Source organism: Pelobates fuscus, chromosome 3 (genome assembly GCF_036172605.1).
Source record: "Pelobates fuscus isolate aPelFus1 chromosome 3, aPelFus1.pri, whole genome shotgun sequence".
In the NCBI taxonomy this organism is placed as follows: Eukaryota; Metazoa; Chordata; class Amphibia; order Anura; family Pelobatidae; genus Pelobates; species Pelobates fuscus.
The window spans coordinates 272,841,992-272,854,650 of record NC_086319.1 but is presented as its reverse complement, the minus strand read 5'-3'; positions in this window follow the sequence as shown (position 1 = coordinate 272,854,650).

Sequence of the window (12,659 nt, the reverse complement as noted above, 5' to 3'; positions counted from 1 at the left end):
CAGTCCCTGGAAACCTCCATGGAAACTCAAGCGAACAGGCTCACAGCAACCAACACGGCAATCTCCCGACAAGGAGAACTTTTACTCACCATGAGACGTGCTGTGGAAGATATGGACAACAGGGGGAGGCGCTGCAATATTAGGGTCCGCGGGGTCCCGGAGACAGAAGGGGAAGAAAAGGCCGAAGAATTGCTCTCTGCACTTTTCAACAGCATTCTGCAAGCTGAGGCCCCCCCACGCTACAAATTCGATAGAGCCCACCGGGCCCTGAGACCACGCATGCCGGAAGACGGACCCCGGGACTTGATATGCTGCCTGCACTCATTCCCAATCAAAGAGGCAATTATGCGCAAAGCTAGAACAAGACCCACGTGGCCATACATGGGTGCTCAGATATCCGTGTACAACGACCTCTCCCCCATGACACTGGATGCGAGACGGGCACTCCGCCCGGTTACCACCCTTCTCCGAGAACACAACATCCCTTACAAGTGGGGATTCCCATTTGCCCTTCAAGCTCACCATCGAGAAGGCTGGATCACCGCTAAAGGCCCAGACGACATCCCACGCCTCCTGGAAGAGCTGGATTTGCCGCCTGTACCTGTGCCGAATTGGATTCTGGACCTGCCAGGCCAGAGACCCAGACCGCAACGGATACCCCGAAGACGCAGAGGGGGCTCCCCTCCGGGACCCCCACCGAGACGCCGCCCAGACTGGGGCAACCAAGCGGAGTAGGTAAGCCTGCATACCCTACCCGCACAATCCATCCCCTTTGAGACTCAGACACCTCACCTGCCCCTACCCGTTGTAACCACGACACCCACTGACTATTACCACCAACACCGAGACTATCTGTGGGTGAAAACCGCTGAGACACTTTTGGGAGGGGAGCAACGGGAGAGGGACAAGCAGTAACTGGCCCACACGTTGATCCCCAGATCCCCACACACTAGCATATAAGTGAACAATGGGGCCCCCATTACCGCCTCATGAAGGAACGCGACATTTATTACACCAACCTGCCAACCCAGGGGAAACCCGGTAGACACGGAACTGCTACTATCACGCGCAAACTTCAAGAATGCTGACACGACACAGGGACACCACTAACAACTCCCACTAATCCGGTGGGCCTCTCCACACCCCAGGGGACTAGGGGACGGGTGGGCCATCATGATCCGACCTGGGAGGGTAAGGGACAGACTATTGGAGACCCCCCCCGAATTTTACACAGAAACTAACATCCGACAGAGACCTCCTCCACCCTAAACTTTGGAGGGATCACCTATGCATCAATAAGCAAAGAAAACGGAGGCAGCCCACTCAACACAACCCATGGGGTTGGGAGGGGGGCTAAGGGGGGCGGAGGGAGAGGGGTTTTAACAAACAGCAACTGCAGCGTAAGATAGGACTCTGATAATCCTGAACCCATGCTAACCCGGACGAAACACTGCTCTAGCTGTTTATCGTAGCAGCCCAGGATTAAAGGGGCAACGGGCAATGGAATACACCTGTGAACACTATTGGCTGGGTTGCACGGACAGGGGAATATGGGACAAGTGATGGGCTACGAGAGGGAAGTGGGAAAGCAGAATCGAGGGTACACTCACAAATCACTCACACGCAACACCCAGGACAAGGACACACACACCTTACCACACACACACAAACAAGGGGTACTTATCCCTACTAGCACACTGGCCGCAGCCGGTTAATTGAAGTCAGACAACACAGGACGCGGGGGAGGCGAGGGGACAACCCGAACAGGGATATACTCGTAGATATGAACGCACAGATCACGAGGGTTTGGGGGACGGGAAATGCACCGGGGGCGGGGGGGGGAGGGAGGAGGGGGAAGGAAACCACCTTAGGGAACACTTAACCCAGCTGCACATAACACATGGAACTAGGAGACAAGCAGGCACACACCTATACGCACCCACTCTCAAATACACATACCGCAGTTCGCCCCCTCCCCCCCCCCCGCGCCCTCGGCATTGGGGGGGTGGGAGGGAGCGCCCGAACACACTCATACGCTTGTACCCGCACACGCACTCGGCCCTACACACGTTGTGGAACTGAGGGCTGCTGCACCCTTCTCTCGACACTCCCAAACAGTGAACTTCATACCCAATCCAATACAAGGCTTGCTGAGATCCTATTCACACACGAATGCAATGGGTCTAATGTATGAGCACAGTTACACATACATATGTGATGGGGGCAGGGGAGGGAATAAGGGACACAGGGAATGGAGATACGGGGCAAATGTTTATTGTTCTTGTTTTTGCTTATATGCGGCTTGTTATACCGTACAGTTTACTGTTAACGTAGATAATTAAACTATGGAATGCTAATAATTTTGCAACCTTTCAGCACTCATGGGCGAGGTGGAGACCGGACACGACCCACATTCAGACTTAGACGACATATCCTCGGTAGCTACCCAGGCTACGTACCTCAACCCGTACCCGCGCACTGCATTGGACGGTGGAACCCACGAAGGGACTGCATCCCAGTCTGGTAACTGAGACAGACCCCTAGGGTATCCCACCGTAGCACGGGAACCCCTCAACCGGAGGGTAGAACACGACTGGGAGACCACCCTATAACCCAGTGACGACGCCCTCATCCAGGGGCACTAATCCCTAACTACCTCTCCCCACCCACCCCTTTTTATACCTACCTCACCCCCCCTCCCCCCTCCTCAACACCTGAACCTACACTCACCCTCCCCAAACCATATACGCTCGAGGAAACACCCCGGAGCTGCAGGTGCACACCTGCCCTGGGCCCCCGCCGCCACCTGTCGGGCCGGGGTGAGAGACCGAGCTGCCGCCGGAGCCGTATTGAGAGTTGGGAGAGAGACACGCCAGATAAATCCCCAGAGGGAAGACACCTGGGACGGAAGCAACCATGACGTATCAGCCAGACCCCATCGCCACTCTCACACTCAACTGCAGGGGACTCAACATCCCGGAGCGCAGAGCCAACCTATTGCGTGACCTGTGGAAGAAACGCATCTCAGTAGCACTAATTCAAGAAACACACTTTCGGGCAGACGCTACCCCGAAACTCCAGAACAAAATGTATCCGAAAACCTATCTTTGTAACCACCCGCTACAACGCAAAGCCGGAGTGGCCATCCTCCTGGCAGCAAAGTTAGAATTCCAAGAATTGGCTACCATACACGACCCCCAAGGCAGATACCTGTTTTTGAAAGGACACATAATGAGCAAAATGTACACCTTCGCCTCCATATATGCACCAAATAGAAAACAAGCCCAATTCCTCAGAAACACAATAGCTAAGCTACAGGACTTCGCGGAGGGCACCATACTACTCGGGGGCGACTTCAACGTACCCATGGACCCAATCCTGGACTCCTCAACGGGGCACAGCTGTATTCCACAACGTAACATCCGCCAAATTAAACAGTCACTGAACAACATGGACCTGGTGGACTGCTGGAGGGCCCTGCACCCTGACACAAAAGATTACACCCACTACTCGGCGATACACGGTCGATATTCCCGAATCGATTACATATTCACTAAACAAATCGGCCTCCCGCACCTTATATCCACCGAAATTGAACCGGCTACATGGTCAGACCATGGGGCAGTCAGGGTTACACTTACATCCCCACTCTTTAGACCCAATAGATGGACATGGAGGCTTAATGACACACTGCTCCAAGACCCGGGCACGAAGGAAAAGATCTCGCAGGACCTGGTCAATTACTTCCACGACAACGGAGCGGCGACCATATCTCCAATCTCGATATGGGAAGCGCATAAATGTGTAATCCGAGGCTCCCTCATTCGTATCGCATCCCAAAAGAAAAAAGAAGCACAAAGAGAGATGACCGATCTCTACCGACAAATCGCCACCCTCGAATCCCAACACAAACGATCCCAAATGGTAACCACTCACAGGGAATTAATAGAAGCTAGACGATCACTCAAAGAACTACTCGCGAAACGATACTTACGCGCAATTCAACGATCAAAAGGGTTTTTCTACACCCACGCCAACAAAGGAGGGAAATACCTCGCTAGACTACTTAAAGACAACACCCCCCGAACACAGGTCCGCAAGTTACGATTATCCTCGGGCACAACCACAATCCACCCAACGGAAATAGCTGAAGAATTCAGGACATACTACCATAAGCTATATAATCTACGAACACAGAATCACACGGGCGGTGAGGACGCCAACGACGCCAAAATCCAGACATATTTACGCAACGCAGGACTACAAAAGTTACAAGAAGAAACATCAGACGCCCTAGACGAACCGATTACAGAAGAGGAACTAACGGCAGCCCTGAAACGGACAAAAACGGGGAAAGCACCGGGGCCGGACGGATTTCCAGCAACCTACTATAAAACCTACACAACGCAACTACTACCCTGGTTAACTAAAGCTGTCAATGCGATAACAGAAGGAAAAACATTCGGAGCAGAATCCCTGGCGGCAACGATAGCAGTCATACCTAAACCTGGCAAAGACCCGATGCACTGTAGTAATTACCGCCCAATCTCCCTCCTCAACGTGGATACTAAGCTATTCACAAAAGTACTATCCAACAGACTCCAAGCTCCACTGCCAGACCTGATTCACGTGGATCAAACAGGGTTCATCCCAGGGAGGGAAACAAGGGATAGTACGTTACGAGTATTCGCAATTCAACACCTGGCGAGAAAGTCACAAAAACGCCTCCTCCTCCTTTCCACGGACGCTGAGAAGGCGTTTGATCGGGTACAGTGGCCATTCATGCTAGCTACACTACAGGAAATGGGCATAGGGCAAAACTTCCTCACATGGATCAAAGCTCTCTACAACAATCCCAGAGCCGCAGTTAGGGTTAATGGGGCACTCACGGCTGATTTCCCAATCTCAAATGGCACTAGACAAGGGTGCCCCCTATCCCCACTACTTTTCGCCATCACCCTAGAGCCCCTTCTACAAACAATTCGCCAAAACCAAGATATACAGGGATTCCCATGGCAGGGAGGGACTCAAAAAGTGGCCGCATACGCGGACGATCTCCTTTTCTTCGTCAGCAACCCGAGAATCACACTACCATGTCTAATGACGGAATTCGATGAATTCGGTGTGCTCTCGGGATTTAAACTCAACTACTCCAAATGCGAAGTGCTGAACGTTACATTACCAGAGGAGGACTACACAGCACTAGAACTGTCGTTCCCGTTTAAATGGTGTACCAACAAAATGAAGTACCTGGGCATATGGGTAACACCTGACCCGAAAGACCTGTACCACCACAACTACGCTCCCCTGCTGAAGACGCTACTCAAGGACCTAGTCAGGTGGTCATACCCACACATCTCTTGGCACGGCCGAGTGGCGGTCCTCAAAATGAACCTCCTACCGCGCCTCCTATACCCGTTCCAGACCATTCCAATCAACATACCACCCTCATTCTTCACAACACTAAAAACAGCAGTCCTCAAATACGTATGGAGGGGCGAACGCTCCAGGCTCAAACACGAAACACTCTGCCTGCCGAGGCACTGCGGGGGACTCGCACTACCTGACTTCAAGAAATATTACCAGGCAACAATCTTACAACGAATCCTCAATTGGCATTCGAAAACAGAACAGAAACAATGGGTGTCCCTGAACGCCGAAGGGAATAGCGCGGCCTTACACTCCACCATATGGGACACACAAGGCCCAGGCACCCTGGTTAGAGAAGTGGAAGACGGCCCAATTACACAGACTCTGCGAGGATGGAGACCCCTAAGGGAACAAAAACACATATCACCAACACCGAGCCCACTACTGCCTATTACTTACAACAGCAATATAGGGGGAGGAATCCTCACACAGACTGGTCCATTCTCGGAAGGACGAGGCCATGTACCCATACAAACGGTGCTACAACACGGAGAGATCCGCCCCCTGGAATCGATACTAAACGGTAGACCATCCTCTCTACAACTAACACTCCGATACCTACAAGTAAAACATTTCCATAGCACACTCCGCAACAAAGATCGTCTAAACCGAGAACTTACGTGGTTCGAGGAAAGCTGCATGAATGCAATAGAACTCGATAAAACGATCTCCACACTGTATCAATACCTCCTAAAGGGGCACATAACTGAACATAACACATTTCGCGGCCGATGGGAAACACTCCTAGCTAAGTCGCTCACACGACAACAATGGGACAAAGCGTTGCTCTGGCATCATAAAAGCACCATCAGCTCCCAATTTCAGGAAACAAATTATAAACTGCTGACCTCTTGGTATAGAACACCCTCGTTCCTCCATAAAATATACCCAGCAACCTCCCCACTATGTTGGAGATGCATGTCCGAACAGGGCACGACGATCCACATATGGTGGGACTGCTGCTTGATCACTCCATATTGGGAGATGATCAGAGAGGAGATACGAGAGATCCTGGGAAACGGGATTGAATGGACGCCTGAACTAGCACTGCTTCACGTGTCGCCAATGCCAATATCCAGATACAAGAAATCGATCTTGCGACACCTATTGAACGCAGCCAAGTCGCTCATACCCATTTACTGGAAGAAAGCAGACACACCACGTAGGGAAGAGTGGATACGTAAGGTAGAAGACATCCAGGGAGCGGAGGCGATACACGCAACTCTCCTTGGTAGGGCAACTAAACACGTAGAGGCATGGACACCATGGTTCATGTACACTTCCAGGACCCAGTAGATAGACAACAACAAGACTAGCACAGAGAGAGGGCGAACGCGGACGCGGACGGTGGCTCGGTCGCTGGACTCGGGCCGTGGCGGATGGAGGCGACGGTCGCGCAGGGACGAGCAGCCTGGGGTGAAACCTCTAACCTCTACCTTCCCCCTCAATACCCATCTCTCCCTTTCCCCTTCCACACCCCTCTCTCCCTATCCCCCCCATACCCCTCCACGAACCTGTACCCCAACCTCCCCCATACACACAACACACAAATCAGACGCACCCAATAATAGATAGCTAATATCATATGAAGCAACTTATAACACACCTAGATAGACACCGATCAAATATACGTACAGCTTGACAATGACCGGAGGTTACCTCGACAACATAAAACTGACACATGACTAAAACCTACGACCAACAACCGGCACAAAACGGGGCAGCGGTAACACCCCACACGACAATATACAAGCTACACTTCAGCAACCATGAGAACGAACCGGCATGACACAAACTGATCAACAACCCAACTGTTAACTGAAAGAACATGTTTTGCCTATAGATGTATGGAATGTTACATGAAACTGATTAACCTGTTTAATTAACGTAGGGACCTGCGTGTCCAAGATAATATGCCTATTAAATGTTGATGACGTTGAACAAACAAACAAAAAAAAAAAAAAAACCCATCAATAAAAGATTTAAAAAAAAAAAAAAAGATGTATCATTAGGGTTATTATCTTCAGAAAAGTTATTAGGCTTTTTGTCTTTTAGCAAAATATCATCTAGTTTCCAGGTGTCTCTGGCTTTTCTCCTGTGTTCATCTCTCAACTCCAATAAGACATTACCCATATCCCTACGCTAGGTTTAATCCAACAAAATAGAAACCCACTAATTTATTTTGTTAAAACCGTCAAAAAAGTGACGTATGGTGGGGAGGAGAAAGAGCATTATACTAAAAACCTATGGAGCCATTCAGTCTATCGAAAGAGAGGAAAAAAGTTTTTAGACTTTTCTTACAATGTTGCTGCAATAGTCTCCAAGGATAAGGCAGCAGGGAGCTAATCACTTGTACCATTACACCAACACTCCAATCACTACATCCACTACAGCAGTGATTATAATACCAGGAGTGCCTTGTGCCCCAATGTAAGTAATCAAACCACCAGGAACCTCTCTCCAGCTCTACTATAGCCTCCAGGGAGAAATAAGCTGCATCCTTGGGCCTAGCTCGTTGTCTGAACGCGATCAGTTGGCTGCTGACAGGAGGTGGAAATTGGCATCTGGCTGACATGCGAAGCTTTTTAAGTCCTGCGCATCGCCACAGCCCTTCGGGATCCACCCTCAGAGAACAACTCGACCGACAGGTAGCAGACTACCTCGCCTTAACTGCAGATATCGACACTATGAGGAGCGATGAACCCCTTGACTACTGGGTGTGCAGGCTTGACCTGTGGCCTGAGCTATCCCAATTTGCGATAGAACTTCTGGCCTGCCCCGCTTCAAGTGTCCTGTCAGAAAGGACCTTCAGTGCAGCAGGAGGTATTGTCACTGAGAAGAGAAGTCGCCTAGGTCAAAAAAGTCTAGATTACCTCACCTTTATTAAGATGAATGAGGGATGGATCCCGAAGGGACTGACAGTGGGCGATACATTCGACTAAAAAAGGCCTGATGAGATGAGCTGCCTTGGGCTAAAAATGGTCCACACGCTGCTGTATTTTAGCTCTGAATGCCGATGACTTGCGTGACTTATCCGCCACCAGCTAGGGTTCAAGCCGCAATGTTTTAGGGCACTTTCTGCCTGTGAAACAAACATCAATTTTTATGTCCGCTGCTACAGCTGCGTCTGCAACAATACCTAATTTTTCAGGCATGTGTACATGCCTAATTTTTTGGCCCTCTGGTGCTGCACTGTGGCTTCAAAAACCAAACCAAAAAAGGGCACATAACAGGGATTAAACTGATAGGAATAGTACTACTTAACACACCACTCCTATCTGGTGGAACATTAGATTGCACGCGCAGTGCCCCAAATTTGAAGTAGGAGGACCGACCAAGCATCTTTTTCCATCTCCCGGTTCCTAAAATCGATGCCATATACACGTTCCCTGATAGGGCGCCAGCTCGTTATTCTCTTGGGCGCCAGCTCGTTATTCTCTTTTTCACTTCACTAGGGACACTTTACTGCACTATGGGCACTTAGACCCACTCTTTGTCTTGCACACTGTTATTCCTAGCCAGCATCTGTGATGGGAAATCAGGCAGTCAAAACGTTTAGATTGAGCTTTAGCTTAGAACACCCTTGAAGGTGTTTAAGGAGATTAGGGCTAGTTTAGAGGATTCTTCTTAGACCTCCCTGAGTCTTTATAGCCCTTCTACCTATCCAGCATTTCTGGAAACTAGCTAACAGAAAGGGTGGCTGTGTGTCTGTGATACATTTAACTTTATATCACCTTATTGACACTTTATCACTCCGGTCTCCATACTCTCTGCCTATACCCATCTATATATAAGGTGTGTCTTTTTGCGGATGATACCAAGATATGTAACAGGGTTGATGTTCCAGGAGGGATAAGCCAAATGGAAAATGATTTAGGTAGACTAGAAAAATGGTCAGAGTTGTGGCAACTGACATTTAATGTGGATAAGTGCAAGATAATGCATCTTGGACGTAAAAACCCAAGGGCAGAGTACAGAATATTTGATAGAGTCCTAACCTCAACATCTGAGGAAAGGGATTTAGGGGTGATTATTTCTGATGACTTAAAGGTAGGCAGACAATGTAATAGAGCAGCAGGAAATGCTAGCAGAATGCTTGGTTGTATAGGGAGAGGTATTAGCAGTAGAAAGAGGGAAGTGCTCATGCCATTGTACAGAACACTGGTGAGACCTCACTTGGAGTACTGTACACAGTACTGGAGACCCTATCTTCAGAAGGATATTGATACCTTAGAGAGAGTTCAAAGAAGGGCTACTAAACTGGTTCATGGATTGCAGGATAAAACTTACCAGGAAAGGTTAAAGGATCTTAACATGTATAGCATGGAGGAAAGACGAGACAGGGGGGATATGATAGAAACATTTAAATACATAAAGGGAATCAACACAGTAAAGGAGGAGACTATATTTAAAAGAAGAAAAACTACCACAACAAGAGGACATAGTCTTAAATTAGAGGGACAAAGGTTTAAAAATAATATCAGGAAGTATTACTTTACTGAGAGGGTAGTGGATGCATGGAATAGCCTTCCAGCTGAAGTGGTAGAGGTTAACACAGTAAAGGAGTTTAAGCATGCGTGGGATAGGCATAAGGCTATCCTAACTATAAGATAAGGCCAGGGACTAATGAAAGTATTTAGAAAACTGGGCAGACTAGATGGGCCGAATGGTTCTTATCTGCCGTCACATTCTATGTTTCTATGTTTCTATTTATAGGGAATTTCCTTGCCCCTACCAATATTATGTAATAGGTGTTAGTATAACCATTATTACACAATTAGGTCTCTGAGGAAAGGTGTCAATCCATATCTGCCAAGTGACCCTATGTAGGGGGAACAGTCCCTATTCTGCTCTGTGTCAGAGTGTATCAGGGATCCTTAGGATAGGTGTCAATCCATATCTGCCAAGTGACCCTATGTAGGGTGAACAGTCCCTATTCTGCTCTGTGTCAGTGTGTATCAGGGTCCCAGAGGACAGGTGTCAATCCATATCTGCCAAGTGACCCTATGTAGGGGGAACAGTCTCTATTCTGCTCTGTGTCAGTGTGTATCATGATCGCTGAGGACAGGTGTCAATCCATATCTGCCATATCTGCCATATGTAGGGGGGGCAGTCTCTATTCTGCTCTGTGTCAGTGTGTATCATGGTCTCAGAGGACAGGTGTCAATCCATATCTGCCAAGTGACCCTATGTAGGGGGAACAGTCTCTATTCTGCTCTGTGTCAGTGTGTATCATGGTCTCTGAGGACAGGTGTCAATCCATATCTGCCAAGTGACCCTATGTAGGGGGAACAGTCCCTATTCTGCTCTGTGTCAGTGTGTATCAGGGATCCTTAGGATAGGTGTCAATCCATACCTGCCAAGTGACCCTATGTAGAGTGAACAGTCCCTATTCTGCTCTGTGTCAGTGAGTATCAGGGGCTCTGAGGACAGGTGTCAATCCATATCTGCCAAGTGACCCTATGTAGGGGGAACAGTCTCTATTCTGCTCTGTGTCAGTGTGTATCATGATCGCTGAGGACAGGTGTCAATCCATATCTGCCATATCTGCCATATGTAGGGGGGGCAGTCTCTATTCTGCTCTGTGTCAGTGTGTATCATGGTCTCAGAGGACAGGTGTCAATCCATATCTGCCAAGTGACCCTATGTAGGGGGAACAGTCTCTATTCTGCTCTGTGTCAGTGTGTATCATGGTCTCTGAGGACACGTGTCAATCCATATCTGCCAAGTGACCCTATGTAGGGGGAACAGTCCCTATTCTGCTCTGTGTCAGTGTGTATCAGGGATCCTTAGGATAGGTGTCAATCCATACCTGCCAAGTGACCCTATGTAGAGTGAACAGTCCCTATTCTGCTCTGTGTCAGTGAGTATCAGGGGCTCTGAGGACAGGTGTCAATCCATATCTGCCAAGTGACCCTATGTAGGGGGAACAGTCTCTATTCTGCTCTGTGTCAGTGTGTATCATGATCTCTGATGACAGGTGTCAATCCATATCTGCCAAGTGACCCTATGTAGGGGGAACAGTCTCTATTCTGCTCTCTGTCAGTGTGTATCATGGTCTCTGAGGACAGGTGTCAACCCATATCTGCCAAGTAACCCTATGTAGGGGGAACAGTCTCTATTCTGCTCTGTGTCAGTGTGTATCATGATCTCTGAGGACAGGTGTCAATCCATATCTGCCAAGTGACCCTATGTAGGAGGAACAGTCTCTATTCTGCACTGTGTCAGTGTGTATCATGGCCTCTGAGGACAGGTGTCAATCCATATCTGCCAAGTGACCCTATGTAGGGGGAACAGTCCCTATTCTGCTCTGTGTCAGTGTGTATCAGGGATCCTTAGGATAGGTGTTAATCCATACCTGCCAAGTGACCCTATGTAGGGTGAACAGTCCCTATTCTGCTCTGTGTCAGTGTGTATCAGGGTCTCTGAGGACAGGAGTCAATCCATATGTCAAGGTGTAAATATGTCAGGTGTCAATCCATATCCATTGTGATTTAGGAATGTTAGGTGATTTCTGCCCTTTATGAATTAAAACCAGACTCTGCATCAACTGTGTAATTTTCCATGGGAGTTTTGCCATGGATCCCCCTCCGGCATGCCACAGTCCAGGTGTTAGTCCCCTTGAAACGACTTTTCCATCACTTTTGTGGCCAGAAAGAGTCCATGTGGGTTTTAAAATTCGCCTGCCCATTGAAGTCTATGGCGGTGCGCCCGAAAATTTTGTGTTCGCGACATCACTACTCTTCATGTATCGCTTTTCTTTCCTTTGTTTTATCCTTAATATCTTTATTATTCCCTTCGCTTTCTCCTTTTCCCCCGCTCCTTTTGCTTTCCGTTCTGTTATTACTCTTCTTTCTCGAGGATTATGGGGGAAATTAGCCAAATAGTTATTTTCCTAACAAGGGAATTGATTAGTTTTTTCGTATATATTCCAGTTTCTCTTTCTCTTTGGTTATGAAAATGAGAAGGTGCGTCTAAGCATGGCAATAAGGATAATATTAAAGAGCATGGGAGCAAATTTTAAAGGGGCATACTTCATGCCCTTGATTTTTGATTTTAGAAAATTCCACCTGGAAGTATGTATCTAAAAGGAGAACTTTGAGCTTTTGTTCCCCAAATCAATCAGGGATTGCCAGCAGCACCAAAATTATTACCCTCTAGTGGAGTTCTGTTAAAATAGCGTCAATTATAGATATCAACCAGAAAGCTGCTTTAAAAGTAAAAGCTTT